The sequence below is a fragment of the Meles meles genome, chromosome 13 (genome assembly GCF_922984935.1).
Source record: "Meles meles chromosome 13, mMelMel3.1 paternal haplotype, whole genome shotgun sequence".
In the NCBI taxonomy this organism is placed as follows: domain Eukaryota; kingdom Metazoa; phylum Chordata; class Mammalia; order Carnivora; family Mustelidae; genus Meles; species Meles meles.
Genome location: NC_060078.1, coordinates 74,830,700 through 74,858,346, shown reverse-complemented (window position 1 = coordinate 74,858,346; position 27,647 = coordinate 74,830,700). Strand labels below are relative to the sequence as shown.

At 48.4% G+C, this 27,647-nt stretch overlaps 1 long non-coding RNA gene and 1 other non-coding gene across 3 annotated transcripts; one reads left to right on the top strand and one right to left on the bottom strand.

Annotated features, from left to right (window-relative positions):
* Positions 1-226: 226 nt before the first annotated feature.
* LOC123954927 lies at positions 227-27,287 on the bottom strand. 2 transcript variants are annotated; one of them, XR_006821193.1, is made up of 5 exons: positions 27,078-27,287; positions 14,376-14,472; positions 8,187-8,342; positions 916-1,066; positions 227-567 (listed from the first exon to the last, which is right to left on the bottom strand). It is a non-coding gene; the product is annotated as an uncharacterized LOC123954927 (long non-coding RNA). The 2 variants fall into 2 exon arrangements; XR_006821192.1 differs by having other exon boundaries at positions 227-1,066.
* LOC123955846 lies at positions 6,689-6,797 on the top strand. The gene has a single exon (XR_006821391.1). It is a non-coding gene; the product is annotated as a U6 spliceosomal RNA (small nuclear RNA).
* Positions 27,288-27,647: the final 360 nt, after the last annotated feature.

Sequence of the window (27,647 nt, the reverse complement as noted above, 5' to 3'; positions counted from 1 at the left end):
TACAGGAAAATGGGTCACTCCCCGAATGACCACATCTGCCAAAAATAGGCATGTTACATCATTGCCACACAGGACCTGACTCTTAACTCAACCAGGTGTGCAATTTGGGGGTTTTTCTAGTAATCTGCCGACTGAAAAAAGAGGCTGCCCTTCAGGAGCCCTCATTAGCTCAGAATAACGGTCACATGTGTTCAGCCTTCCCAGGCACTGGGAACTATTCTTGGCCTTTTACCACATTAAGCCCATAATTCTCCCAGCAGCTTGGCCCGGGGAGGGGGGCCGGTGGTGTCATCATCACTATCTTCCAGATCAGGACACCAAGGCATCTCTTGCATCACTTGTGTGACATCTCCAGCTAGAAAGGGGGTAGAGACTGGATTCAAGCTGCTTATCCCCCCGCTCTGCCGGGTCTCAGGCAATGAAACAGCTTTTCCAAGTCACACAAGGTTTTCAGCCTGTTACTCTCACGCCCAAGTCAGAACCTCGTATCCAGCTGTCATCAAGGACAGGAAAGGCGGAAATGTTGGGGATGACCTTAGCCGGCTCTTCTCGGATTCTGGTTTCACTCTGAAGTGTGCAAAAACCATGCATGACAAAAATATATATATTTTTTAAGAGAGGAGGCTGGGTGTAGGTAGGCAAGCTTGGAGACGACATTAGAAGGTTTCAGTGTGAGGGTCTGAATTAGCAGCTGCCTGGGACAGGTCAATACCCGGTCCTGGTGGCCCTGTCATTTGCAGGGTGACAGGCCTCCCTCCCTTAGACCCTCATGTGAATTTGAGCCAGAGGCACCGGATGACCTTCCAGGAGACGGTGCTGTCTTGTGGGCTTTCCCAGGGCCTCTGCTGCCTGGGTTCCTAAAACCCAGCTTCCAGAGGAACCATCTCCCCACCCTACCCCCACAGCCATTTTTACACTGGCTGGTGATGTGTCCATCCAGTGAGGAGCTCGTGGCTGAAGATGAAGTTGGCTTTTTCTTTAACTGCCTCCAGAGCAGGTTCCAAGAAATCACATTTTCGGGGTAGAAACCCATGACCCCTGTGGTGGCACAGCAGTCCATGCCCTGCTATTTAGAAGAGAACGAGAGGGAGAGAACGTACAAGCTCCCACCTCGTCCTCTGCCCCGACCCAGGCAGACGGGAGGCTGGAGACCCCTGGAGCTCTGTCTCTCCCTGCTCACTGCCCCCACCCCTAGGAGGAGACGGGCCACACATGTGCCCCAGGGGACACACAGGACGCACACAAGGACATGGCGGGACCAGCTTAGAGCCCTGGTGAGAAGCCAGTCTCCTGGTGGCTTCCATTCCCAAGGGACCAGAGCGATAATGTGGCTCAGCGCTGCCCTATAGAATTAAAATAGGAGTCCCGTTGTCACTTTAAATTGCCCAATATCCCTATACAACAAAATAAGTAAAAAGAAACAGGTGAATTTAATTTAATAGATTACTTAAGCTCATCAATCCAAAATATTATCACCTCAGCATGTAGTGAGAATTATTGAGATATTTCACATTCTTTTCTTACATACTAAGTTTTTGCGTATTTTGCACTCATAGTATATCTGAATTTGGACTAAGCCACATTTCAAATGCTCAAGGCGAGCAGCCAGGGGCCACCCCCTAGGACAGCAGGGGTCCAGCTCATTGCTCTGTCTGAATTATTGATGACCTTCTGCAGCAGTTCCCCCAAGGAACTAACCAGCTCCCTGCCACCCCAGTGTGGACATTGGCAACACCAGCATTCCCCAGGACTCCTTAGAAATCCAGAATCTCAGACTTCCCCCATGACGTACTTAAATCAGAATCGAACTTGAACACTCTCCCTAGCTGATTGTCACACCAGAAACTCTGAGAGCCTGTTACCTTCTCTAAAGGACTTCCAGTAGCAGGGGACTCCCTCGCCCGTTCCCAAGGAAACTCAGGCCCACCTTTAAGTGGTTCCAGTTATTAGAAAAGCACTCATCCTTCCTTCCATTACTGAGCATTCTCGATGACCCAGGCACTGTGCTAAGTGCGTCACACCAATGATCTCATTTAAGCCCAGCACGACCCTATGATACAGGGGTTAATTTTGGCTCCTTTTTTATAGCTGAATAAATGGAGATCCCACAAACCTAGATGACTCACCCCAGATCGTGTGGCTAGCCAGCTGCCTGTCTCAAGGCATGTTTTCTTAGCCACTCACTACACCAGGGGAGGCCCGAACCTTCTGCCTGCTGGTTTCTCCTCCATACTACCCAGAACCAATTTGGAGCCTAGGAAACTTTCCCATCTTCCTAGTAAAGGAAAGTGTTTTGCGGACTCAGTAGAGATGGTCTTCAGTACCACAACTTAATATTTTTGTGGGTTTCTTTTATTACTGATTTCATTTCTTTTCATTTAATATTTCATTTATTGCTTGAACAAAAGCTGCCTGCTCAGCATTTCCTTCCCTCATCAAGGTTCAAGACAAGTTTAGAAATTGGCAACTAAGCAAATAGGCAGAAATTAATAAAAGTCAGATGATGTCATTAGATAGCTCAAAGGTTCCTGGTTTCCAATTAAATAAGGTAGGTGGTTAGAGCAATTATGTAAGGTACACATTTACGTGAGGGACCCCAATTATGTGAGGTTCACGGGTAGGTACTACGCTGAGGACAATACTGAACTTGCATAAAATGTCACAAGGCACAAGCAGGAAGGCAGGGTGATCAGATGGGGAAAGGAGAGCGTAGAAGGTCAGAGAACATAGGGACTATGTGGCACACACAACTTCACTTGGGAGAATTCCAGGGGCTCCCAGAGAAAGAGACGGTCCTTCTCCCAAGCAGTGGGTAGTAACAAGAGGACCTTCATCATAATCTGTGTGATAGTGTCAAACATACCAAGAAGCCACAAACAGAAAAAACAAACAGTAGTTTCAAACACGAATCCCGATTTAGAGTCCTAAAGGCAGACCATCTGAATTACAGCCCATGATTTATGATCTAGAATCTTCTGACATGGGTATTTCTACATGGCTTTAGGCCATGGTTGATTGGAAGATAGTTAATGGTTGTCCAGCACAATCCAGAGACTACAGTCAGTCGTGAAACACACCCCATACACCACCACAGGCCCCCTCAGAAGCAGTCCACACTCCAAGGTCACTGTCATTCCTTTTGTTCATCAAACACCTCACACAAGTGTTAGGTGTCTTCCTGCAGTACGTAGGTCAAGGTCTTCAGAAAAATTAAGATTCCCACCAGCAGGAAACTGTATTTGGTTAACGTGCAACAGATACTCTGGGACAGAACCAACCTTTGTCACCACGGTATCCTCAGAGCCCAGGACAATGCTTAGCTCCCCGGGGCAGTCAGGATAAAACTATCAAATGACCGTCCTTGGAGACCTCACTCCTGTGTTCTAAAACTCTTCATTGCTACAAGTAGTAATCACAGCCATTAATATTTATTGGAAGTTTATTTTGTCCCAAGCCCCATGATAAACACTCTACTGATGTTAGCCAAACACCAAACACCCCTCCAGCATGATGAAATCATAACCATTATTTGTATCTTCCATACAAGGAAACAAAGGCACCAGAAGGTTCAGGAACATGTCCAATACCCTCTGCCAGTAGGTGGCAGGACTGGGATTTGAACTCAGATCGACCAGGCTCCTTGTCTGGAAACACCTCGCTATAATGTTTCATTTTCCTGCTGGGCATCCAGAAACACACAGTAGTAACCCCAAATGTTCCTTCTCGGGCAGGAGGGAAAAGACGGGCATTCTACAGCAGGGACAGCCCCCTTTGAAATGCCCCTCGGCAGCTGCTTTCAAGGGCTTACACATTCGCTCATTCTGAAGGCTGAAAGTCATTCTGGGGCTAGGGCCCTGCGCCAGGCACCGGAGATAGAAGGATGAATAGTTTCTGGTTCCCACTCTCCATGGGTCACAGGCTGGTCTCAGGGGGCAGAGGAAGAGCCCAGAATGTCAACAGAGTGGAGCACTGAGAGAAACTTCTACTGGACACGGCCAAGCTGGCATCAGCAAGCTAGGTGCTGAGCAGGGTGTAGAGACACTGTATACCCTGCCCTCCAGCGGATCCCCACCTGTCTGCCCCCAAACAGACCAGGAGCTGAGCAGTCCACACTTGGGCACAACTGCAGGGTCAAGACCAAATGTGTTAGAGGCGTGCGGAGCGGGTGAGATGATTGTGAGTTGAGGTCATGGCCATTCTCAGGGAGATGAAAGGAAAAACAGCCCTGACAGATGCCTCGAGTGTCCCTGTCATTTCTAAGTATTTCCCTGGAGATGGTTATTTGGAAGAAATGGGATGGTAATTCTTGCTGTGGCCACATCTGTACAGCAGTCCTAGGCTGAGGACACCCCAGGACTGCCTCTAAGCTTCCATGGTTCCACCTTGGTTAGAAAACCTCAGAAGAAGGTCATCTCAGTGAAGGGTGCACAAGGTTGGATGTGGCTAGTAACTACAGATTGCAGAGGTTCAGAAAAGTCAAGTCAGTTTCTTGAACTGGGCTTTGACCTTGAATAACACATATGAACTGCTCTAACACTCCAAAGGGTAACTTCTAGCACAAATAGCCTAGAGATCTTTCTCCAGAAGGGCCACAGGGACAGGCCCACTACACAGAGCCCTGACCACGACTCAGGGGAGCCCTTCCATCCTTCACTGGACTAATTTTCCAAAGTGCTCTGTAATTAACGCCTCCCAGAAGAGAGCCTCTCCTTGTCACTGAGAAGAGAAAAATGAAAGCATTCCTGCAACAGGTTTGTACCTTGGGCAGAGCAGACTAATTTTTAGTCAGTTCAAATAACGGGCCATGATGTGAGTGATAATAGAAGCCAGTAGGTGACAGGACAGGCCATCAAAGGCCCCTCAGGCATGTCCATCATCTATGAAGTGCAGAAGTACAGCTGACACAGAGTCTGCAGAAGATGTCAGTGCTCTGGATAGAACAAATTGGGATTTCCCCCACTGTGGAATTTTTGCAAGAAGACAGCTGGTTTACTCTCCGTGGCACCTGCAAGTACAATCTGTTTCTACACCGTGCATGGACTTATTTGCTCACTCACCAAACATCTATTGAGCCCCCTCCTAAATGCAAAACACTTGGGTAGATGCTGGAGAAAAAGACAAAGTCCCTGCCCTCATGGAGCTTGCATTCTGTAAGGGAGACAGACACAAATAAAATAATAAGATAGAGCTGTTAAATATCTCAAGATTTATGATTGACTTTGTGCAAAAATAGAAACAAGAAGTGACTAATATTAAGGAAAAGGTGTATTTTGGGTTCAAGCTCAAGAAAGACCTTTCTGCAAAGGAAACCTTTGTACCACATTCAGAAAGGAGTCAGCCTTATAAAGGACAGAGAAGCTCTTTCGGGTATGAGCAATAGCTTGTGCAAATGTCCTGGGGCTGGATAGAACACAGCTGAACTGGAAAAGCTGAGGGAGAAGCATGGGGCTGCACTATAATGAGTGGGAGAGAAGAGTATGGAGGAGTGGGCAGGAGCCAAGCCAGACGCTCCATGGTCTGAAGGTGGCCTCTCTTTTCTACTCCACTGCCTAATTTCACTTAACAATTCAACACAACAGACCAGTGCCTGACTCCTCCCACTCTCCCCCACTCAGCACCCCAGGACTACTATCATATGACTTAAATAGAAAAACCAACACACTCCGGCCACTCTGCTTTGTTCCAGCAGCTTCTGCAGTGATGAAGAAGCAGGCTCCATAAAAAGAGTGTGGGTGATGTCCTCCCAGCATGCTCGTTCTTCCCACCCCATCGAGCCAGCCTGGGGTGGCTGCACTCGGTGTGCTACCACGGTCGTTGATAATAATTGTTGCATTAATTGGTGCTGTCCGGACCAGACAGAACGTAAAAGATCCCACTGTGTCCAATAATTAATGTTTTTCCCTCACTGCAACGCCATTAATAAGGGGCTCTTCCAAGAAACGAGTAATTGGCTGGTTGGGCGTCATTAGGGTATTTATAGATAAGCTTTGGTCTGAAGACATAGAGGAAAGCTGATTATGTTTATTTAGACTCTATTATCTATTGCTAATGTGTTATCCTGCGTTCCGATCATCTCCATTCTCTGGGTCCTAATGATACAGGGCACACTCACAATGTGATTTCAGTGACCTGCAACATGGCTTTATCTCCGCTGCAAGGGACGGAGGGGGACAGAGGGGGCGGCTGTTCACAGGTTCCGCTTGCTCCCACTCATCCGCCGTGAACCTTCTCTTGCCGCTGAGAAATTTAGAGCAAGGCTCTTGGAAGTACTAGAAAGACAGTTTCTCCTAATTAAACCTCAGAGGAGTGGAAGTTTCTTGGGTCTGTGATTATCTGAAGGGTTTTTGAAAATGTAAATCTGGTTGGGGAAGCATGGCTTTGAAAAACAGAAGGAGGGAGAGGCAGCCTGGTTTTGAGATGCTCTCTCCGAGGTGACAGGCAATGAAGTCTCACGGCTGCTAAAACCCGGCCAAAACAGATATCTCAGCAGATAAGCACGGATGCCTCCAAGCGCTCTCCGGCCCCCAGGGATGTGGACAAGGTGGCCTCTGGGGCTGCCTTTTCTCCCAGAAGACTTCGATCCATTGGTCCTTTGCTAGAATTTCTAGAAAAGATTTCTTAGGTTGTTTTTAAAAAGTAGGTATGTGCCTGTGAATATCCTTGATGTCATTGGACCGTACAGTTAAAAATGATTAAAACAGTGCAGCATAAACACTAACATTGGAATGATACAGAGAAGATTAGCATGGTCCCTGTGTAAGGATAACACGCAAATTCATGAAGCTTTCCATATTTTTGAGTCTCTTGTTTACAGGAAAAGAATTGAATTTTTACAAAAGAATATTTACAGGAAAGAATTGAATGTATTCTCCTCAAAACTAGCTTTTTTCACAAATAATCAAGTTAAACTTCCAAAAATGATTAAAATAGTAAATTTTATCATATATATATAACTAGAATAAAAATTACTAGGAGAATAAATAGGGTAATATCATTTATAAGCAGAAATTCAAATCATGAGGAAGAACTAGGCTTTTAACTTTGTAGCTATAATGTATCTAACATTAATTTTGGAAACCAAATACTTCAAAATTTCTCTTCGGCACATGAAACTACCCTCACATTAATATTCAAAAATCCTTACATTAACAAAAAAAATTCAATACAATTATTTTGTCCATTGGCTGAGCTGGAATTTATGGGTTGGAAGATTGAACTCAAACTTATTCATTTTTACCACTTCCTGTTGAACTTGTTCTGCAGACAACTCTCTCTCTACATCTGGCTGTAATCTCACATGGGTTCTGTAGTTTTCTGTGACTCTTATAAAATAAAGAATCTAGACCTATCTAAAAATTTAAAAAAAGTATACCTCGGTGTGTATGTCCTACTTCATGATATACACATCTGATAAGCTCTATGCCTCATATTCACATGTCTCAAGTCATGGTGAGAGTCTAGAGACCTGAGTTCAAGTTCAGGTTTGCCTGTGTCATGGGGCGTGTAAGGGGTAAAGGTATGCATGATGTCATGTAGCCCAGTTTCTGCACCTGTGAGATGGGGGTGCTTCAAGTGCACACGGGGTCTTTGAAAGATGAAGGATGACATCTATGGAGACAGGGGCAGAGAAGGGGCCCTGTGAATATCCATCTCTCCCCATCTGACCTTGTAGACACAAAAGCATCTGACCTGCACAGTCCTCCCCATCCCGTCCATGCTGTCTTCTCTGTGAAGAACGCACTTAGGAACACGGACCTGCCTCTGGTCTTGAAATAAGCTCCCAGAGAGTTGACCTGTGCATGAATGCGTGATGTAACTTTGCAAATTAAGTGTGTAATGCTTCTAGAAAAACGATGCCCTTTCCTCCCCTGCTCCCCACCACCTCCCACTGGGACCAGGTAATTTGTGGGCACATCTGTTGCAGGTGTTGGGGAATACTCTTGGAGATATTCTTAGATCCTGACCTGGGGTCTACAGGTTGAGAAGCCAGCTCCTGGGATGGGGTAACGGGAGTGAGGGTGAAGGCCTGGGAGCAGGACCCAGCCTGGGCAGGTGGCCAGGGTTAGTGGGTGAATGGGCCAGCAGGGAAACCAGAAAGGACCAGGATGGCTCTCAGGGGCAGGAATGGGAGGCAGGCACCAAACCCAAAACACAGGTATACACCATGCTTACCAGATACCACTTACCACCTGGCCCAGACAAACCGTTTAACCCCTCTTGGCCAGAGCGATCTCACTTGTAAGCAGAGGCGCAGACCTGCTAAGCTCTCAGGCTGAGGTTGCTCCAGCTGGTAGCTCTTTAATTTACAGATTATCTCCTGGGCACCTGCCCTGTACCACGAGCTGGGGGGAACGGGTACGGGATCAAAGAGAAAAAGAGGAGGTGTAATCAGTACCCTTGTCTCCAAGAACCCATCACTCTTCTTACAATCTTGCCAGGGCTCCTCAATTTTCTTAGCATAAAATCCAAACTCGGATTTGAGACCCACACAGAACAGTGGGGTCCAGCCCTGGTGCTCTCATCAGACAATATCTGGTTAACACTTCTTTTCTACCCTGAGACAAAATTCAGAGATAGTACAGTTTTTCTCTACACTAAAACATTGGTTGGTGTTTTAATCGATATAATGCCTTAACTGTAATATAAAGGTGGGAGGAGAAGGAGTAATTTGTAATAAAACAATACACATTTCAATAAGCAAATTCTCCAGCATGACTTCACTCATCAACAGAAGGATGTGCCTTTGTGTGGAAAGTCAGAGTGAATGCCACGGCTACAAACACACATGACAACAGGTGTGTTGTTCCGGAGACTCAAATACCAAAAGGGACATTGCCATGAGTGACATGATTTTCCCAACATGGCGAACATCACTTGATAATGTTCCAAACAGAGCACAGTGCAATCTTCCCTTAATTTATATGGTAGATCCATTCCTAGACAATTCAGTGTATACATGATCCTGTGCCAAAATTATGCACAGTTTATATGAACAGGAGAGTTAGATCCAGGTTAAGATCATCAGAAATTGGCTTTCCACCTCCATGAACACCCATTAGGACACCCCAAAGTCACGCAGGACCCAGGACAGTCCATTGCTGGGTCAGACTGTTCCATGTACCGTTTGAAGTCTTCCATCCCTGGTGCCGGCTCACTGAGTTTATGGCACGCCCCCCACAAATACCCCAAACAAGCTCAAGAGGGCAATATGGCCCCCTTTGGGAATCACTGATCTAGCCCCTGCCTACATCTCCAGTGTTGGCTTTGTCCTACTCTCTCCTTGTCCACTGCATTCCCGGCCACACAAGCTTCCGTCCATTTCTCCAACACATCAAAGGCCTTTAGCCCATGCTCTTCCCTCCCCCGGGAATGTTCTTCCCAGGCTACTCACAGAGCAGCCTTCTCAACCTTCATGTCTCAGCTCATGTAACATTTCCACGAGAGCAGCTTTCCCAGCTGCCCTATCTGCCGTAACGCGTGCATCCCCAGGCCTGCTGGGCTCAGCCATATTACCCTGTCCTTGTCTCTCACACATCATGCTGGAATGATCTTTTTCTAGGTTGTCTTTCTCATTAGACTGGGGGCAGCAAATCTTTCTGTAAAGGCCCGGAGAGCAAGTATCTTGGGCTTGGCAGGTCATGTGGTCTCTGCCACTGCAACTCCATTCTGTCACTGGAACTCAAAAGCAGCCAAACACACGTGAACATGTGTCCACATGTGAACAAATGGAGATAGCTGTGTACCAATAAAACTTTATTTACAAAAATAGGTGGCAGTTGGGCTCAGTCCAGCGGAGGGGCTGGGGTTTGCAAACCCCAGCCCCAACACTAGACTATAAGCTCCTTATCTGTTCAGTTTCCTCTTGAATTCCTTGGGTCCAGCACAGAGTGGGGCCAATGATAAGAGCTGAATGAGTGCATGTTGAAGGAATGTGTTTGTTGTCTGGCTAGAATGAGGAACCACCAGAAAACACAAGAAAGACCTTCCAATTCTTAGCACCTAGGAAGGCATTCACACTTGGGTCACACATCCAGCATTGTAAGAGTCTTGAAAGAAAGGGCAGGAGAATACAGGGAGGGCTTCCTGGAGGAAGTGGCCTTGAACAGCAGCTGAAGCAAGGATGGCATTTGGACCATGGTAGTCATGGCACTCACTTATTCAATCATTAATTCATTCCCTCATTTGAGGGACTTGTGATGAATGTCATATCAGGTCAGATAACACAAAGAAGACTTTGATCCTCTTGCCAGAGCAGTCTAGAGATTCTAGGAACTCTGCGGTCCACTCACACTTCTAGGTATCTGATGTGTAGGAGACACCAAGGTCATATCTGAGCATGGCTCAGTAATGCCATAACTGGATTGGCCTCCCACCAACCAGCCACAGCACCCAACCCCACTGTGCTTGTGCAATCTGTGTGCACCTGTCCTCAGCATCCCCCCAGACCCTCACCCTCCAACCCCACCCAATTGCAGGGCCCCAGCCCAAGGCTCTCCCTCACCCTGATCGCAGCCTCCTCTTGGGCCCTCCATCACCCAGGGGCATAATCAGATGCTCTTCCCAGGAAGGGGTGCCCTAACAGTAGGTCTGCGGACAAACACCTAGGGTGATTTTGAGCAGCAGTACTCCTGGACCATCAGAACACCATGACACACCCTCTAGGCAGTTCCAAGTAATTGGGGAGGGTTATTTCAGCAGGAGGATGGGTACCCTGAGACCATGAGTGACAGGTTTTTGGTCTTTTAAGGGGCTATTCAAAATTATTTTCCGACAAAAAGGATCAAGGTTATCCTCACTCTTCTCTCTTGGTTTTCTTCCCTCCAAAGCCCAAGGCCTTGAACCTCCTAAAGACCTCATCACTGCTTTTCCTTCCCTCTTTGCCTTGGCTTCTCAGAAACTCAGAGTCAAGGGTGTAGCCCACAACCTTCCAGGCCCTACTGGGGATGTGCTGTGTAATATGTCTTCAGGTGGATGGATTTTGCTGCCATATTTCTCTCTCCCTGGGATTTCTTGTCGGCTCTTGAAATTGTGAGAGACGTACCTCCGTAGGGCAACTCAAGTCCTCTCAGAGGTGAGCCAAGTGTCTTTCTTTTGCATAAAAAAAAAAAATTGCAGAGGGGCGCCTGGGTGGCTCAGTGGATTAAGCCGCTGCCTTCGGCTCAGGTCATGATCTCAGGGTCCTGGGATCGAGCCCCGCATCAGGCTCTCTGCTCTGTGGGGAGCCTGCTTCCTCCTCTCTCTCTGCCTGCCTCTCTGCCTACTTGTGATCTCTCTCTCTGTCAAATAAATAAATAAAATCTTTAAAAAAAAAATTGCAGAATGTTATCCCTATCTCCCTACCCCTTCCAACCCTGAACCCATTTTATTAATATCGAGCTTTATTATTTTTGAAGTGTAGTTTAATTTAAACCCAAGTTATCTTTAACATTTCATAAGTAATACAGTCGTTTTCTACCTGCTAATGAAGGATAAAAATAAACCTATTTCTCAACATAGTATTGATACTGTGTCATAAAAACAAATAAGAGAAAACACTCCATATAGGAACTTGAGGCCATGATCATCTTCTTGTCTTCAGTTCCTCAGATCTGTGCCCTTGTGGTGACCCTAACTTCAAGGTGAAGGCCACAGTCCGGAAGGTACTCAAGGTCACAAGTGAAAGAAAATCCCCAAAGGGCTGCACTTTGTAGAGTGACCAAGGGCCAGGCTTTGAGATCAGAGAGCCCCTCATATGTTCCTTTTTTGGCCCATTCAATAAATCAAGTGCCTTTCCAGTCAGACACACTGCTGAGCAGTGGGAACCGATGGACAAGACAAATAAGGTTGAGCCGCAGTGGGTTAAAGCCTCTGCCTTTGGCTCAGGTCGTGATCCCAGGGTCCTGGGATCGAGCCCCGCATCGGGCTCTCTGCTCAGCAGGGAGCCTGCTTCCCTTCCTCTCTGCCTACCTGTGATCTCTGTCAAATAAATAAATATAATTTTTTTAAAAAAAAGAAGAAGAAGAAGAAGGTTGAGCCAAGAATCCCGTTCTTCTAAAACAAAGCAGTGGCCTTGGGCAAGGGGACACTGCTGGGATGTGGGGCTCCCAGTAGACCATCGCCCAGTCCCTTCAGTTCCAAGGGTCCTGTCCCTTCCAGACTTTGCTGAAGACCCCAGGCCCCCAGCCCAGACCGGAGGCTATGGGCCCTTTACCATGCGACTAAAGGACCCTGCTGGGAATCCCCAGTGATCTTTCATTAGCCGATGAGCTGAAGCTATTCTCTCTGCTTCTGGCTGGAGATAACGCCATCCAGGCCCTGCCTCGGAAGAGAGACGAACCCACTTGACTAACACCAAGGGCTGCTCTCCCCATCCGCGAGTGGGAGATGCTTTCAAACTCTTCAGAAAATAGTACCCGATGCCAGCGGGCCGGGGGCACTCCTCTGGGGTCTGCTGGCGACATCTGAACACCAGGATCCCACAGTGACAAGCAGGGAAGGCACAAAACTCTACCTCGTCACCTTTTTAATGAGTACAATCCTCTGGCTGCTGCCGGGCCCTCGGAGACCTGCTATTAATGAGCGCTTAGAATAGCCTGCGCCTGTTTTATCCCTGTACGGTGGCCTGGGAGAGACACTTCAATTTCCATTTTACATCTGCTGCCATGTTCAAGTGGCTCCTTCAGGGCAGGAAAACACTTGGCAAATTCTGCCTTTAAAGAGACACATTCAAAGAGAGCATTCGCTCCCCACATTCTATACGTGAACGCTTTTCAATTTGCAAAGCATATATTTAGATTATGTATATGGAAACCTGGTAGGCAGCAGGTCTCAGCGCACACACAGCACCCCCGCCCCGCCGCCCCTCCGGTCTGGTGCTGGGATTCAGTGACTCCACTCACGGATCACAGAGAGAGGGACAAGGGCAGCCTCTGTTTTGTGCCGCTTCTGGAACCTTGGTCCTAGCCAGCTCACACTGGGGCTCCTAATGTCGCCAGCACACTGTGTCCACGGGGTTGTGCGTCAGTGGGGATCCGGGAAGGGGGTCGGCCCCAGGGCGTGAGCCACGTGCGGTCCAGAAAGGAGGTGTGACTGCCCTGAGCCCACAGGGGGGCTGGAAGGATGGGCTGGGCTCCCGCAGGGGTCTTTCCAAGGCTCTGGGCGAGTCTTGAGTAAAGGAGAGAGGAGGAGGAAGTGAAGACAAGAAGGAACTCCGGACCGGCATACACCGGGAGGTCTCAGCGATGCCCCACCTTGTCACAGGAGCCACCACCCGCAAGGGGAGTGACGGTGAAGCTGGGGAATGCATCCAGCGTCAGGGCTGAGGTGATGCAAAGCACCACCTTGGGCTCTTGGCATTCACCAGCTGTCTTAGTTCTGCCCCTGCAACAGAAATACCACAGCCTGGGGGGGCTTACATAGCAGACATCGGGACACCTGGGGGTTCAGTGGGTTAAGTGTCTGACTTCAGCTCAGGTCATGATCTCAGGGTCCTGGGATCAAGCCCCCCACTACCACCCCCACATCGGCTGCCTGCTCAGTGGGGAGCCTGCTTCTCCCTCTCCCTCTGCCTGTTGCTCCCCCTGCTTGTTCTCTCTCTCTCAAATGAATAAATAAAGTCTACAAAAAAAAAATAAATAGCAGACATCTCTTTCTTTCAGTTCTGGGGCCTGAAGTCTGAGGTCAGGGTGCCAGTATGGTGAAGGACTATGGATAGCTGCCTTCTAGCTGTGTCCTCATATGGAAGGGACAGAGCTCTGCGCCTTTATCTACTTACGAGGGCACCAACCCCATCATGGGAGCTGCACCCTCATGGCCTTATCCAAACCTAATTACCCATGAAATGCCCACCTCCAAACACCACCACAATGGGGGTTAGGGCTGCAACATACAAACTGGGGCAGGAGGAGGGGGAACAAATGTTCAGTCCATAGCACCACTGTGTGATCTTGGGCAAATGGCTTACCCTCTCTGAGCCTTCACTTTTCATCTGTAAGATGGGACCACCAGGCTCCTGGCTGTGGGTCTGGGGATGCTGTGACCTGCACACGGACAGTGCCTGGTACAAAGGCAGAGCGGGCACAGTGGTATCTGTGCTTGCTTCTATAGCCCCTGATCATCAGAATCCTCCAGAGTGAGAAACCTGTTCTCCAAGCAACCTCAGAAGACCCACCAGATAAATGTGTCATGAAGAGAAGAAATCCTGAGAAATAAAGCTTATCCATACTTTGAAGGGACAATGTGGGATGAAAACCGGTGACAGTGTGAATTACTGCCGATTTCATCATTGTTTCCATCTTCAGAATAAACAGCCCCAGAAAACACAGTGGTTCCAACCATAAGCCTGCGGCATCCCCAGGCACTTCCAATGATCTCCAAGTGTGTTGTAGAATGCTCACCAAAGATAACTCGGAGTTTTCTCTCATTCAAGATGCCACCTTTCTCTGTCATCAGCACATTGGCAAGTGGGAGGGGAACACAACATCATGGTGTTCTCTGAAAGGGAGAAAAGACACTTCGAGAAAGACCCTTTCCTTTCCCTCTTCTTGCTTCCTGCTGCCTGGAATGTGGACGTGATGGCTGGAGCTGCAGCAGGCATTTTGAAACACTGAAGACAGAAGCCAGATGTGGGCAGTGACAGAGCATGGGGAGAGACAGAGCCTGAGCCCCAGAGGATCATGAAGCTACCACACCAGCCTACCCAGGACTTCTCGTACATTGGAGGGGAAACTATGCATTTCAGTCATTGTTATAGGAGTTTTCTGTTAAGTACAGCTGAACCTAATCCTAATATATATACTTAGTTACTAGAGGCTGGTAAGTGTGTGAAAGAGGAGCTCTGGGTCCCTGGTTACCTGGTTACCAATCCACCCAGGCAGGAGACACAGGTGGGATGTGGGGAGGAAAGGGATGGAACGTCATGTGCAGGATGAGAGTCCAACAGCATCTCCTGGCTAGTGCCTACCACATTTGGCTAGTGCTGGACCCCAGGTGAGGGATCCATTTCTCCCTGTGACACCTTCTGTAGCTCTGTAGCCTGAGCCAGAGTCTAATAGTGGGCAGGATATTGCCAGAGCAAACAGCTCAAGTCAAAATGAACTCTGGGTCAAGCCCTACCTCTGACTCACCAGCGGTGTCACTTTGGTGAAGTCACTTCACCTCCGGGCCTCAGTTTCCTCCTCTGAAAAACAGGAGTCACAGTAACACCCACCTCAAAGGGTTATGAAGAAAATGTAAACCCAGTGCCTGGAATTCAGGCCTCAGAAATGATAGCTATTATTATTAGAGATGAGTTATGGATTGACATTATTTTCAAAGAGAGTTTTGGGGGCAAAGGCACATCCTCTCTCTGGAAAGGCAAGAGGGGGCAAGGCTCTGGCCCAGTGGCAGTGGTCCATTCTTCCCAGGTAGGGGGAAATCCGCTCATGCCACCAAGTTCACTCCCAACTGCCTGCGAACCAGAAAGAAGACAGAACCAGGAAGGAGGAAATCCAGCTTCCATCCCTGGCTTCGCCACTAACTAGCTGGGTGATTTCAGGCGAGTCACTGTCTCTTTCTGAGCCTCAGTTTCACCCCCCATGAAAGGAGGATGCCAGCTTCCATGTCTGAGACACCCCCACTCCTTCCAGCATCAAAGGGCAGCAATCCCACAGTGCAGAGAGACTGGAGAACAAGGACCGAAACAGTCAATCCACTGATTTTGTCCCCGTGGTCCTCACCCCTACCATCCATTCTTGGATATTCTTTCCAGCTGTATTCAGATCCTTTTGAAGGCCTGACTCATGAAGGAGCATGCTTGCTGCAGACACTAAGACTAGATCTAAGGACAGGGGTAAAAAGAGATCCGAGAGAATAGTTTGTCTACCTTTATGCACACCTGATTAAAAGAAAAGAAATCAGGTGCGCAAACCCAGTAAATTGGAAGATTTCGGTTTGTAGAGAGAATCATCTAGAAATGAAAACAATTTTGCTCATCTGAGTCTGCACAGACTCATAGGAGTCTGCACAGAGGCTGGGAAGGAAATCATACCGGATGTTAGCTACCAACTTTGAGGTCTTAACCACATGGTTCATATACGATCACTAATGCAGTCCTTTCCAGAAGAACCCCATCAGGGAAGCACTCCTGTCCTCATTTTGCCAGCAGGGTAGAGGGACAGTGAAGTTGTATGTTTGTTGCTCAAATTAAGGTCATCCTGACAATCAGTGGTTGAGCTGGGATACTAATCTTGAGCTCATCTAGGCTGTTACCGTCACACCATCACATCCTAGAGAGAAACAGCACAGATGGGATGATGCCCGGCAACAGAACAGGATTCCGTCCTAAAGTCAGCTGGCAGTGGCTGGCTGTGTGACCTTGGGGCTGTCCCAGAAGCTCGTTGCTGGTGTTTTCTCATGTAAAGGCAGGCACGGGAGAGATCAGAGGGAGCCCCACTCTGCAGGGTCTCCTAGTCACCGAGATGCCCTGCCACGCTCCATAGTCAATGTACGCAGGACTGCCAAGCGGCCCTGGAACAATGCCCTGCTTGGGAACGTCCAGATGGGAGGTATAGATGGCCGGCGACCTTGACTTCACATGTCTTCCCTTCCCTGCCCACCCCTGACCAACACCGGGACCCTGGGAGTCCCTCCTGGGTTTCCAAACCCAAGCAGATCTGCTTACAAACCTAAACGTGTAACTCGGAATATTGGGAAAACTGGAGATCGCTCCAAATGTCCACCCAATTCCCATGCCAGAGACTCCGTTTACTCAGCAGTGTCGCTGGGAGGTGGGAAACCCTGGCTTGCATTCAGGTTTATCTGCAGTGCCAAAGGATGCAACTAAAGGGTGCGACTGCCCCGTGGCATCCCCTGAGACTTGCAATATAAAGACGGTGTTGCCGGAAAGAATTTAACAGGCCGGCAACTGACACTCGAACTCTTTTGGATTCACCAATGAATCGGATGCCCACGTGTTGCCAAAAGCATTTATTGTCTCATAATTTGATTTACTTTTTTCCAGGCTGCTCCCAGTGCCTGCGAGTAGGGGCAAAATGGCTGATGTCTCCAGATGCCACGGAGGCTAATAAAGCTTGCTGTGTTCCCAGCATGCTCTCTGCTGTCAGAAACCGGCAATTAACTTAATAGGGTTCTTGAAATGGAGTCGATCCGGGAAATGTGGCATGTGTTGACACCCTCCCGCTGATCCAAGCAGCCTCCCACCATTGACTCGCAGGGTCTGTTTGCTATTTGAATTATTTAGGAGCTTGTTATGTGAATTAAAAAGCAGCACTTTGCAGCATTAAGTCTAATATTTTATGATCTTCAATTGATTAGGTGGGCTTTCAGGATTACATGGAAAGGTTAAGATAAAACACGCCTCAGACAGGCAGCTCTCACCAGCCTGCTTTGCTCTTCAAAAACCTCGAAGAAAACCCAAAAGGAGCCTGCCTCCCTTTTCCCTTCCAAATGAGTCCTCTGGAACCTGTGTTTGGACCATCAAAGAGCTTTTCCACCCTGAGGACACCAGGTGACCTGGGTTCTCAGAACCAAAGGAGGCTGGTCCCCCGTTTCTCTACCTTTCATCTATGTCTTTCTTGGCACAAAGATGCCACTGACGATGTGGTGCCCAGAGGGCTGCATCCCAAGCCTGGGCCTGCACAAGGAAAGTCCTGCTGTGGGTTCCCAGCCACTCAGTTGGACCTGGACCGGGAACCACTGCCCATGGCACACCTGCCCTTGGCCAAGGGTGTGTCTAACACACCTTCCTCTACTGTGAGTGCCAATTCCTGCTTTCTTTGCCCTGCCAGCGGTCACCACCCTCTCCCCTGGCCCATGACCATAGTTTTCCACTGGGCCTTCCCCCATCACCCCCATTCCAGTCCACCCTACATTCTGCAGCCAAACCTGGTTCCGGCCACGAAACTCCCCCTTTCAGAAACAGTGCCTCCCCGTTGCCATTTGTTAAGTATATACGCAGCGACCTGAGCCCAGACTCTCTTTCTAGCCTCATCTTCTATTGCCCCCTGTATCAGCCAGCCAGACTGAGCTACTGATTATTCTTTAAAACACTTTTTTGCTTCTTCTCAACTCTCAAGCTTTGCTCATGGCATTCACTGGGTGTGTTACACCTCCCTTCTTCAACCTACTGAAACTCTCCTGGTCCTTGTGATGAGAAGAGTAAATCAGTACATAACATAGAGCTTCATTCCAAGCACTTTAAATATTATTTAATGCTTGTAATCCTGTAAGGTGGGGACCTTTGTTATTTCCGTTTTATAGACAGCGAAACGGAGGTTCAGGGAAGCTAGCTAATTCGCCCAAAGTCACTCAGCGAGCTGGGATTTAAATCCAGGTAGACAAAGCTCATCTCAACCCCACTTCCTTGGTAAAGCCATCTCTGCTGTTACGTGGGTGCGCTTTTTCCTCCAAGGTTTGCAGCGTCCACTTTCCCCCGCGCTGACGTCTGCAGGCAGCAGGTGCAGGGACACAGCTCTCTTCTGCACCAGCATATCAATTCCTTGGCAAAGTTGGGGCCTCTCTTGCATCACTGCAGGGCTTAGGACCCAAGTTTGCACACAGTAGGTGTAGACTCAAGCGGTCTGTCAACCGGACCGCAGGGTGGCTCCCCACGCCAAGTCCCGGCCCCTGGAAGAATATTTACGTGGTCCCTCTTGCACATTCTAAGAGGGGGAAGGAGGCATTGCCAGGTGTCAAGGGAGTGACAGGGCCAAAGCTCTGAAGAGTGACTTGAATTTGAATGCAGTCACCACTTCTTTTAACCACACGACCTTAGGGAAAAGAGCAAATTAGCCTCACTGAGCTGGGTGTTCTCACCTCTAAATGGAAATAATAGTAGTCCCCACTCCGTCAGGAAATTCTCAAAACCAAATGCAAATATGTATCAAAAGCACTTTGGTAGCACACAGTAGGGGCTTAGCAAAAGTCTTGTCATTGCCATTGCATCGACCCCAGTAGAGTCTCCGAAGCACCTCCAGCAGCTCTGGGCCCTGGGCCAAGCATCTCCGCACCTCCAGATCCTTACCTGGAACCTGGGCTATTTCCAGCTCACCGGTTAGGATTATGGGGAAGGATTTAATGAAATAATGGGTGGCTCTGGAACAGAACAAACATTCAGTATATGACTAATATTATCTTATATTTCATTACTAGAACCTTCACCCAAGCTGAGAGTATTTACTTTTCTAGAATGCCATAAAGATGGTCCTTGACCCCCCAGAATCAACAACCTCGTGCAAAACACATGATGTCTGGCTCAGCCCAACTCTGCAGCAGGCTGTGAGGAGAAACGGGATGGAAGCCACCCAGGCCCAGCCTCCAGGGAGCACTCACTGGAACAGGGGAAGCAGGACCAGAAGAGCTGATCTCCTCCAGGGCAAGAGGAGGGCCGGGCTGTACGCAGGGGGGCCCTGAGCTGAATCCCAGGGACTCAGCCGGGAGGGAGCTGCTGCCTGGTCCTGTGACCTGTACCCATCAGATGTGTTGGTTATGCCACGAGGAGGAGAGCAAGCAATGGTGGAGAGCATCTGTATGGTTAGCGATGTTTTCATAGGAGACCTTTTCCCGGAGAGACTAGGCTGTCACTAAAGTCCCTTAAGCCTTCGAGACCTCTCTGCTGCAGGGAGGCCTTGAAGCTGGAAAGGCATTCCCAGGGCTGTTTTACCACCACATTCAGCTGGTTCTTATTCCTTAAGGCAGTCCAGGTCCTCACCTAGGGCCAGGAAGTCTCTCAAATCTGTGCAAAATCTTACATGAATGTATGCAGGTGTTTATACTAGGTAGAGGTTCTAGAAGATTCTGTATATGTCAGGAGAGACTAATTGCTCGTTGCAGTAGAAACCCCTAAGTCTCAATGGCTTAATGCAACATGTCACAGTCCAAGCAGGCTGATAAGGCATAGGGCCAAAGAGCAGGGCTCTGCTGGCCCGGGTACCACCATCTCCAACACGTGGCCTCCACGGTCACCATAACAGTGACATCTCTTTGGCAGATGGAGGAGAAAATGAGCATGAACTATCTTATAAGAAACTTTAGGGGCCGGGCTTGGAAACAGCATATGTTACCCCCACTCACATTCCACTGGCCAGAATTCAGTCACATGGGGCCCCTGACTGCTTTGGAGGCTGGGAAATGTAGTCTTCCTAGGTACCGAGGTGGGAAGGAAAACCGGTTTGGAGAAGGTATCTCAGAGCCTTTCAAAAAGGACTTGTATGGGGGGCGGGCAAGGTATAAAGAAGACTAATAAATACTATTTGCTCTATGTACGTTATTCATTTACTCCTCACTATTAGTAGTAGTTTTTTAAATTTTATACTCATTTTATAGATAAGGAAACTGAAGCTCAGAAGAGTAAGACACTTACAAAGGATCACATGGTAGTGGATGGTGAAACCCAGAATACACACAGGCTCCTTTCTTACCAACATGACTCTGTGCATTACATGTTCTGAGTGGGAAAGCAGACATAGATGGAGAAGATCATTTTGAGCTTGTATTTCAGGGTCAGCTAACGTTTATGACTACTTATTCTGTGCCAGACAACCTTTAAAATGCTTTTCCATGTACTGCCTCGTTAACTCCTCCCACTGACATTGTAAGATTCATCTAGCTATTAGCTCAGCTTTATGGATGGAGAAAAATGGAGGCATAGAGAAGTGACACAATTTTCCCAACCCCCTACAGCTAGTAAGTGGGGGAGCAGGGACCCCATCCTTCACTGTTACGCCAGTCCCATAGGTCTGCACACCCCCACGAACACCTGCGTGCACCCATTCAGCGTGCAGTTGCTCCAGGCCACCCCATGAGATCAAGGCAGAATCAGCCCTTAGGCCCTCAACAGAGGCACTGTGTTAACAGACCCCCAAGACTGAGAAGGGGTGAAGGATGTACAGCACCAAGGCTGAGGTGGGAGGACCTTCAGACAAAGTCGAGCTAAAACCAAACATTCAGAACCAGAAGGGATGAGGGCAGCACCCCCCAAGCCAGCCCCGTACCAGGACCTGTGGAACTGTAGCCCTGGCAGGACCGGAATCAGCTAAACTTGCTTCAACCAGCTCCTCCATTCATTAGCCCATTGTTTTTGGCTCAGTTTCTTAGCCTGTAAAATGGGTATAATGTCTGTCTCTCCTCGCGGGGCTGTTGGAAGACTTGGGGGCTTGAGCACATAAAGCACCAAGCACAGAATCTGGCATGAGGCCAAATTCAAGGGTTGGCCCAGAGGCCTTTGAATACAGTCCTCTTAGAAACAAACAAACAAAAAGTAACAGACTTAATTGCCTACTCATCTGTATCACCAAACATCTCATTGCAGTCATTTGTTTTGCAATTAAAATAATCACCTCTTCATTTTTCCTGCGCTGCATGGCAAGATCAATGCGGTAGGACTGTCCCTTGCCCCCTGCCCCACTGTGCCCAGCGTGGAACAGCGCCCATAGAACCCAAGGCTTCCGAGGTCAGCAGTTCGCACTTTACTGCACCCGTCCCCGGATATGATCTTCATTAATCCTGGCAGTGGCCCTGGGAGGGTTTCAGTTAGCAAGCAGCAGCGCCAGGGCTCCAAGGCAGGTCCTCCGGCTCCAAACATAGTGTTTATGACGCCTGCAAAGGGGCTCAGCACCCTCCTAGCTGCCTGAGGATGGCCAGCCAGGCGCCAGGGTAAGAGCACGGGCCCTGGAGCGAGGCTCTGTGCATCCCCATCCCAGCCCTGCCGTTTACTATCCCGGAGACCTCTGACAAGCTGCTGGGCCTCTCCGTGCCTTATCTATAAAATGGAGATGATGTCACTTCCTCCCTCTTAGAGTGCTGCGGTATGTATAAAACAATGAAAACGGGGCCTGGTGTAGACAGTAAGAACCGTGAGGCATCACGACTGATGCCCTGGGGTAGACAGTAAGAACCACGAGGCAGCATGACTGCTACGCGTGGAAAACCTGCGTGGAGAACCACACCCGCCCACCTACCCGCTCTGTTTGCTTCCGAGGCTCGGGGCCCCTGGAGGGCCACGGCTGTGTCTCATCCACCCTGGAGACAGAGACAGAGGGTGAGCGCAGCGTGGTGGTTAGGAGCGCATGCTCTGGTTCCGAGTCCTGACCCTGTCGCTCCTCGGCTGTGTAACCTTGCTGAACTCCATGTGTGTGTGCTCTGGGCCGTTTCCTTCTGCAGAGGGGGGGTAATAATAGAACCTGACTCATAGACCTATAACACCGTAAGTGATGGAACACACACGAAGCACCTAGAACAGTTCCTGGCCCAAGAAAAGGGCTAAACAAATACAAGTTATTATTATATCCGTGTCCTCGGCGTCTGTCACTGTTCTCAGTCCAAAGGTGCTAAGCAACTGGTTTTGGATGCGTGAAGGAGTTGAGTGTTTGTGCTTCTTGGTCTCTGGATCGCCAGAGGTCCTCAAATTCTTTCCCAAAGATATGACCCTGGGATGGGATTTGGCCACCAAGTATGGTGACCGTGTCCGAGATACTCATTGTTTATAATGACCTCACCAAGTAAATAAATAGTGTGAGATGGAAGCCAGACCAGGCCTTCCAGAAATACTCTGTCCCTGGCTCCAGCTTGGGCACGGAGACACAGTGACCTTAGCTAGTTGACTCATCTCCCCAGTATGAGCTGAGCTGCTAAGGCCGCCCCACCCAGCCTCTCTTGGCCCTCACTGGCTCCTTCCGGCAAGCCCAGCAGGATCCAGTCTACTGGAAGCAGCTGGCTCCAGGGCGGAGGAAAAGCAGGTGTGAATCTGTGATTAATGCCGAAGAGGGGCTGTCAAAGCAGCAGAAAAGATCTGGTTGGAGAGACAGAGGACAGAAGGCCACGCTGAGTGAGGTGGTCACTCTGGGGGTTCGGGGGGGGGGGCGGGTGACAGTGAAGGGTAGGTAGCCTGAGATGAGGGTGGGCACCGCTGCTCTGTCGGGTGGAGGTCTGCAGAGTTCCTGGGCAATTACGGAAGAAATTAGGACTGGGAAGAAAATCCAGAAGGTCCCTCCATCAGGAACTCCCAAGATTGGGTAGCCATGGGGAGAGCTCAGAATAGACCTGTTCCACCCTCATGGTCAAAACTAGTCAGTGTCGAAAGATGGTGACCCGCGAGAAAAGTCTCTAAATGAGACCTTTTTGAAAACCTCAATCTCTTTCAAAAAATTTTCTTTTTAATTAAAAAAATAGAATTTCCATGTTGACCATTTCACTTGTTAAACAACAGAATGAGGCACTTAGGCGTGACGGGGTTCAACCACTTTGATGTACAGGTCAGAAGACGTGACTCCATCCATCCATCTACAGTTTTTACTGAGAACCTACTCCAGAGCAGGCCCCGATCAGGGTGCCGGGACCTGCAGAGAACAAGACCAACGAAGCCCCCCAAGTTCACAGAACTTCGATTTGGGGGAGGAGATAGACAATAAACACAAAGCAAATAGAGAAAAACATTCCGATCAGGATAAATGTTAGGAAGAAAACAAAGAACTTTGTAGTAGGGATGGGTGTATGGCAAAGCTAGGGGGTCATGAAGATCTTTCCCAGATGACAGCTAAGCTGATGCCTAAAACAGAAACCAGGACAAGAACAAGAGAAGAGCTCTGCCGGAAAGGGCCAAAGGCCCTGGGGCAGGGACGCATTTAGGGAGATCCAAGAAAAGGGAGCTGGTGTAGGTGGCTGAGGTGGGGTGAGACTTGTTAACGGGTGTAGGCACCCCACTTTGTGCCCAACGCCCCCCGGCACGGACTGACAGTTCGTAACGTGCCCATGAGGACCCTTGAAGGTAGGGGCTCCCACATCAACTCCATTTCCGTTGTGGAGACTGAGGCCAGAGAGGTGAAGTAACCCGCCCCCAGTGACCCACTGAGGACAGGCAGGCAGGACTCCGCCTCCGACGAACCCAGAGTTCACTGGAGCAGACCCCAGGCAGGAGCGAGGAGACACAGCCCCTGTGGGCCTCAGCAAGAAGTTCGCACTTTGTTCAAGTACAGGGGGAAGTGACCAGTTCACACAGTACGTTAGCGGTCAGTTCAATGACTCCCGGCGCCTAGCGGGTGCCTGGTGCCCAGCCGCCTCCCAAAGCCCCCTCCTGCGCCCCAGACTGCCCGCGGTGAGCCTCTCCAAGCGAACCCCACCAGCGCCCTCCCACTCCCCCCCACACACACACCGGGACTCCCCCAGGGTCTCCCTTCCAACCCTGGCGCCACGGGTCTGGGGGGGAGAACTGGCGCTCTGCTCTCGGGGCCCCTAGGACGGCAGGCGCGCCCGAAGCCCTCCAGCGCCGCGCCCAGACGGGGGCTCGCCCATCGGCCTCCCGCCACCCTCGCTCGACCACGCCGCCTCCTCCCGGAGCCCTCTGGGCGCCTCTCCGGGAGGCCGCACGGCCAGGCCACCTGGAACCCTTTCTGCCCTCAACACGACCGAGCACGTCCCGCTCTGTAGGCCTGCCCTGGGGGCCCACGGAGCCCAGGGTGGCCACGCGGGGGGCGCCCCGGCCCGTAGCGCGCAGCCGCGGCCTCCTGCGGGCACCCGGGGGGGTCGGGGGCCGCCCCGGGCCCCGTGACCCCCGCGCCGCCGCCGCCGCGGAGCCACCGAACGTTCCATGCCCGAACCTCCGCAGGCGCGACCCGAGGATTGCCAGCCTCGTGGTGGCGCGGCCTGATTGGCAGGTCCCCCCTTGGCAGGGGTGGGGACCGGGGAGGGCTGTTGTGCACAATTGCTGTTTTTACTCCTGCCATCATTAATTCAACTGCTGACAGAGAAAGGAGGGTCCGCCGCGGCTTTGTGTCACGCACTCACTGTAATTTACTTGAAAAGAATTAAATCACAATTACCTGCCATTCGTTTTGCATAAAACCAGCTGTAAGGAGCTCGCCGTCGCTGAGTGCTTGGAAGGACAACAGCCCCATTGTCGCCGTATTAGAACAATATTTCTCAATTCGAAACTTAAAACATTCGAATTAGCAGCTTTGTTTGACTACGGTGGCCCGCGGATAGGCAAGGCTGACGCCCCACCTCGGACTCCAGACGTTACAGTTAACGAGCATAATTTTCATTCATTTGAGTCTAGACCGATCTTTTAAAATCGGTGCATTTACTGAGCAAATGTACCTCCCAAACGTTGGAAAGGAAAATGTAACCTTTAATCTGTTACGTAGCCCAGTTGATAAATTATCTAAATGCCATGAAAATTCCTCCTGCCGGAGCTAAAATCAGTGCAAACTGTAATTAACTCACTTGAGATTTGTTTAAATGTCCAAAGAAATCACACTGCTTCTCAAATAAAGTTACTTCTGTTCTCATTTCTCCCCTTTCAGATATGGTCACCAGGTAAACATGACTGATTAGCTTTTAAACCAACATTTTTCAAGTGTATTTAAAATACTCAATTCTGCAAAATTACATCACCGTGAACCTGTGTGTTCAGCAAATTTGAAGCCAGGCTGGGTTTTAACAACTTCTGTAAAAGTAAACCACTGCTTTGAGTGAACTGTAGTTTCCATTAACATTAATAGTTTTTCAGTAACAAAATGTAACTGTTCAATCAAGCTTGAATATTAAAAGGAACCCGGTTACTAATTGTAAGAACTCTGGAACCATCAGGAAAAACAGCTAATACAAAAATACAATTGGTAACAGGGAGAGTTGTGGGCAGAGAGAGTAACGTATTACAGCAAATTTCTGCATATGAAAGTAAAGAGAAGTGACAGAAAACAAGGTTGAAATTAGAAAAGATGGAAGACCAGAAAGGTAGAATTTTAAAAATCTGAATGGTAAAAAAACAAACTGAAATGTAGATTTAGTGCAGAGAATAATTAAAATGTGAAATAAAAAAACTTACAACCTAGAAAAGCAAGTCAGTAAAGGAGTAAAAATGCATTTGCTGCTGTTAACACTGGATTTTTCTAATTTAAAGAAGTACAATTTTGTGATTAAAATGTTATTAGTATTTTAAGAGGTTTTTTTTAGAGTGAAAGTTGCAAGTTGATTTTTTTTAAAAGGATGGCTCTTTCCTTTAAAGAAAACATTTTATTGTCTCTTCCCTTTTATTGTTTTAATGAATGTGAAAATTACAATGTTTACTTTGATTTTTAATGACAAAAATTTTTTTAAGTAAGTTTTCCTTTTGTGTGTGTGTGTGTGTGTGTCATAGAAAGAGAGAGAGAGAACCGTTTGGCTTCAGCAGAAAACAAATTACAAGTGGATCAAACCAAGGACTCAACTCTATTTTCAAGACTGGGTTTTTGAAGAATAATCCATAGAGATGGGGGAGGAAGGGATTCATCAGGCAAATGAAACAAAGTCCCTGATCTATATTCTTATTCTGATATCACCTCCTGGAATATCGGCAACATTTTAAGTTCCAGCCTAAGCCATGAATTCCTTCAGAACAAATCAAATGTCTTTAAAGAATATTTCTGTTTGAAAAGGAATTAAGCTCTCCTGAAAGAATTTTAAAGGTTGTGATATTCACAGTCTGATAAAGCAGCACCTTTAATGAAATTCTAATTAGCAATTTCATGCACTTTGCTATTAGTCATATCAGATTAGTGCACATTTTCACAGCCTTCCTTTAATTAAGTGCACTTATTCCAAGTTTCAAACACTTTCCTTATAAGATGAAAACTGTGCTGAAATGTTATTTAGTAAACAGAGGAAGTGTGAAAGTGTAGGTGTGCGTGTGTACAGGGGCGGACATTTTTAACTGTCTACAAAATTTTTTTTTTCATTTATAGAGTTGGTGAACTCAGGTTTTCATTCCTTTTTTTCTTGTATTCTCAATGTTTCCTTGGGATTTCTAAGGGATATATTCAAATCCTTAGTCCAAGGGCACATTGTGTGTATTTTTGCTTAAAACATATATTCTGGGTGTGTATATATGTGGCAGGATTTTTTTTTTTGCTTAAAACGTCTTTTCTGTATGTATACATGTGTGTATGTGTAGTATATATGTATAATATATATATGTATATACACATATATGGGGGGGGAAGAGAGAGAGAGAATCAGAAAGAGAGGGAGAGAGAGAGGGAAACTCCACAACATACCATCTTTCGTTCTTTAAATCTGAAAAGCAATGAAAAAGCATTTGCCCATATAACATCCCCCATCCCTGTCACCTTTTGCAGGCACCTCTTTTCCTTTGAAAACAGCAATAGGATTTCATTCGACCTTCTAAATTTCATTCTGAAGCTCCAGGAAGGAGAAGGCAGCTAGCTTCGTGAGCCAGATCCACGGGTCCCCGGATACTCTCCTTCATGTCAGACCCCACTTCTCCACTGTGAGATCTCAGCAGTCCAGCCAGTCTTTTCCAGGCAAAGCAGGACTAGTCCAGGGGCTCAAACCCTACAAACCCCTGAGACCCCCACTCCCGCCTCCCCCCCACCCCCCACCCCCAGCCTGCTGGAGGGTTGCTCCAATTCAGGGAGATTTGTATTGTCTGGGAATCAACCTGATCTTATCTGTAGCCTTTTGTCAAGCGGAAATTTTTGTTGCCTGTTTTGCTCAGAGGTTGAAACTTGTAATATATTAACTAATTGCTTGCATCTCTAACACATGTTCTCTTGTTGGTGTCATTCATTTATACTGTAACATTTTTGACATTTTTAGATCGTCTCTTGGGACTCCTGGGCCTCTTAGCAGTTCCCTCCATGAAGAGTGTTTGCCTAATGATTACTGACTGACATCTC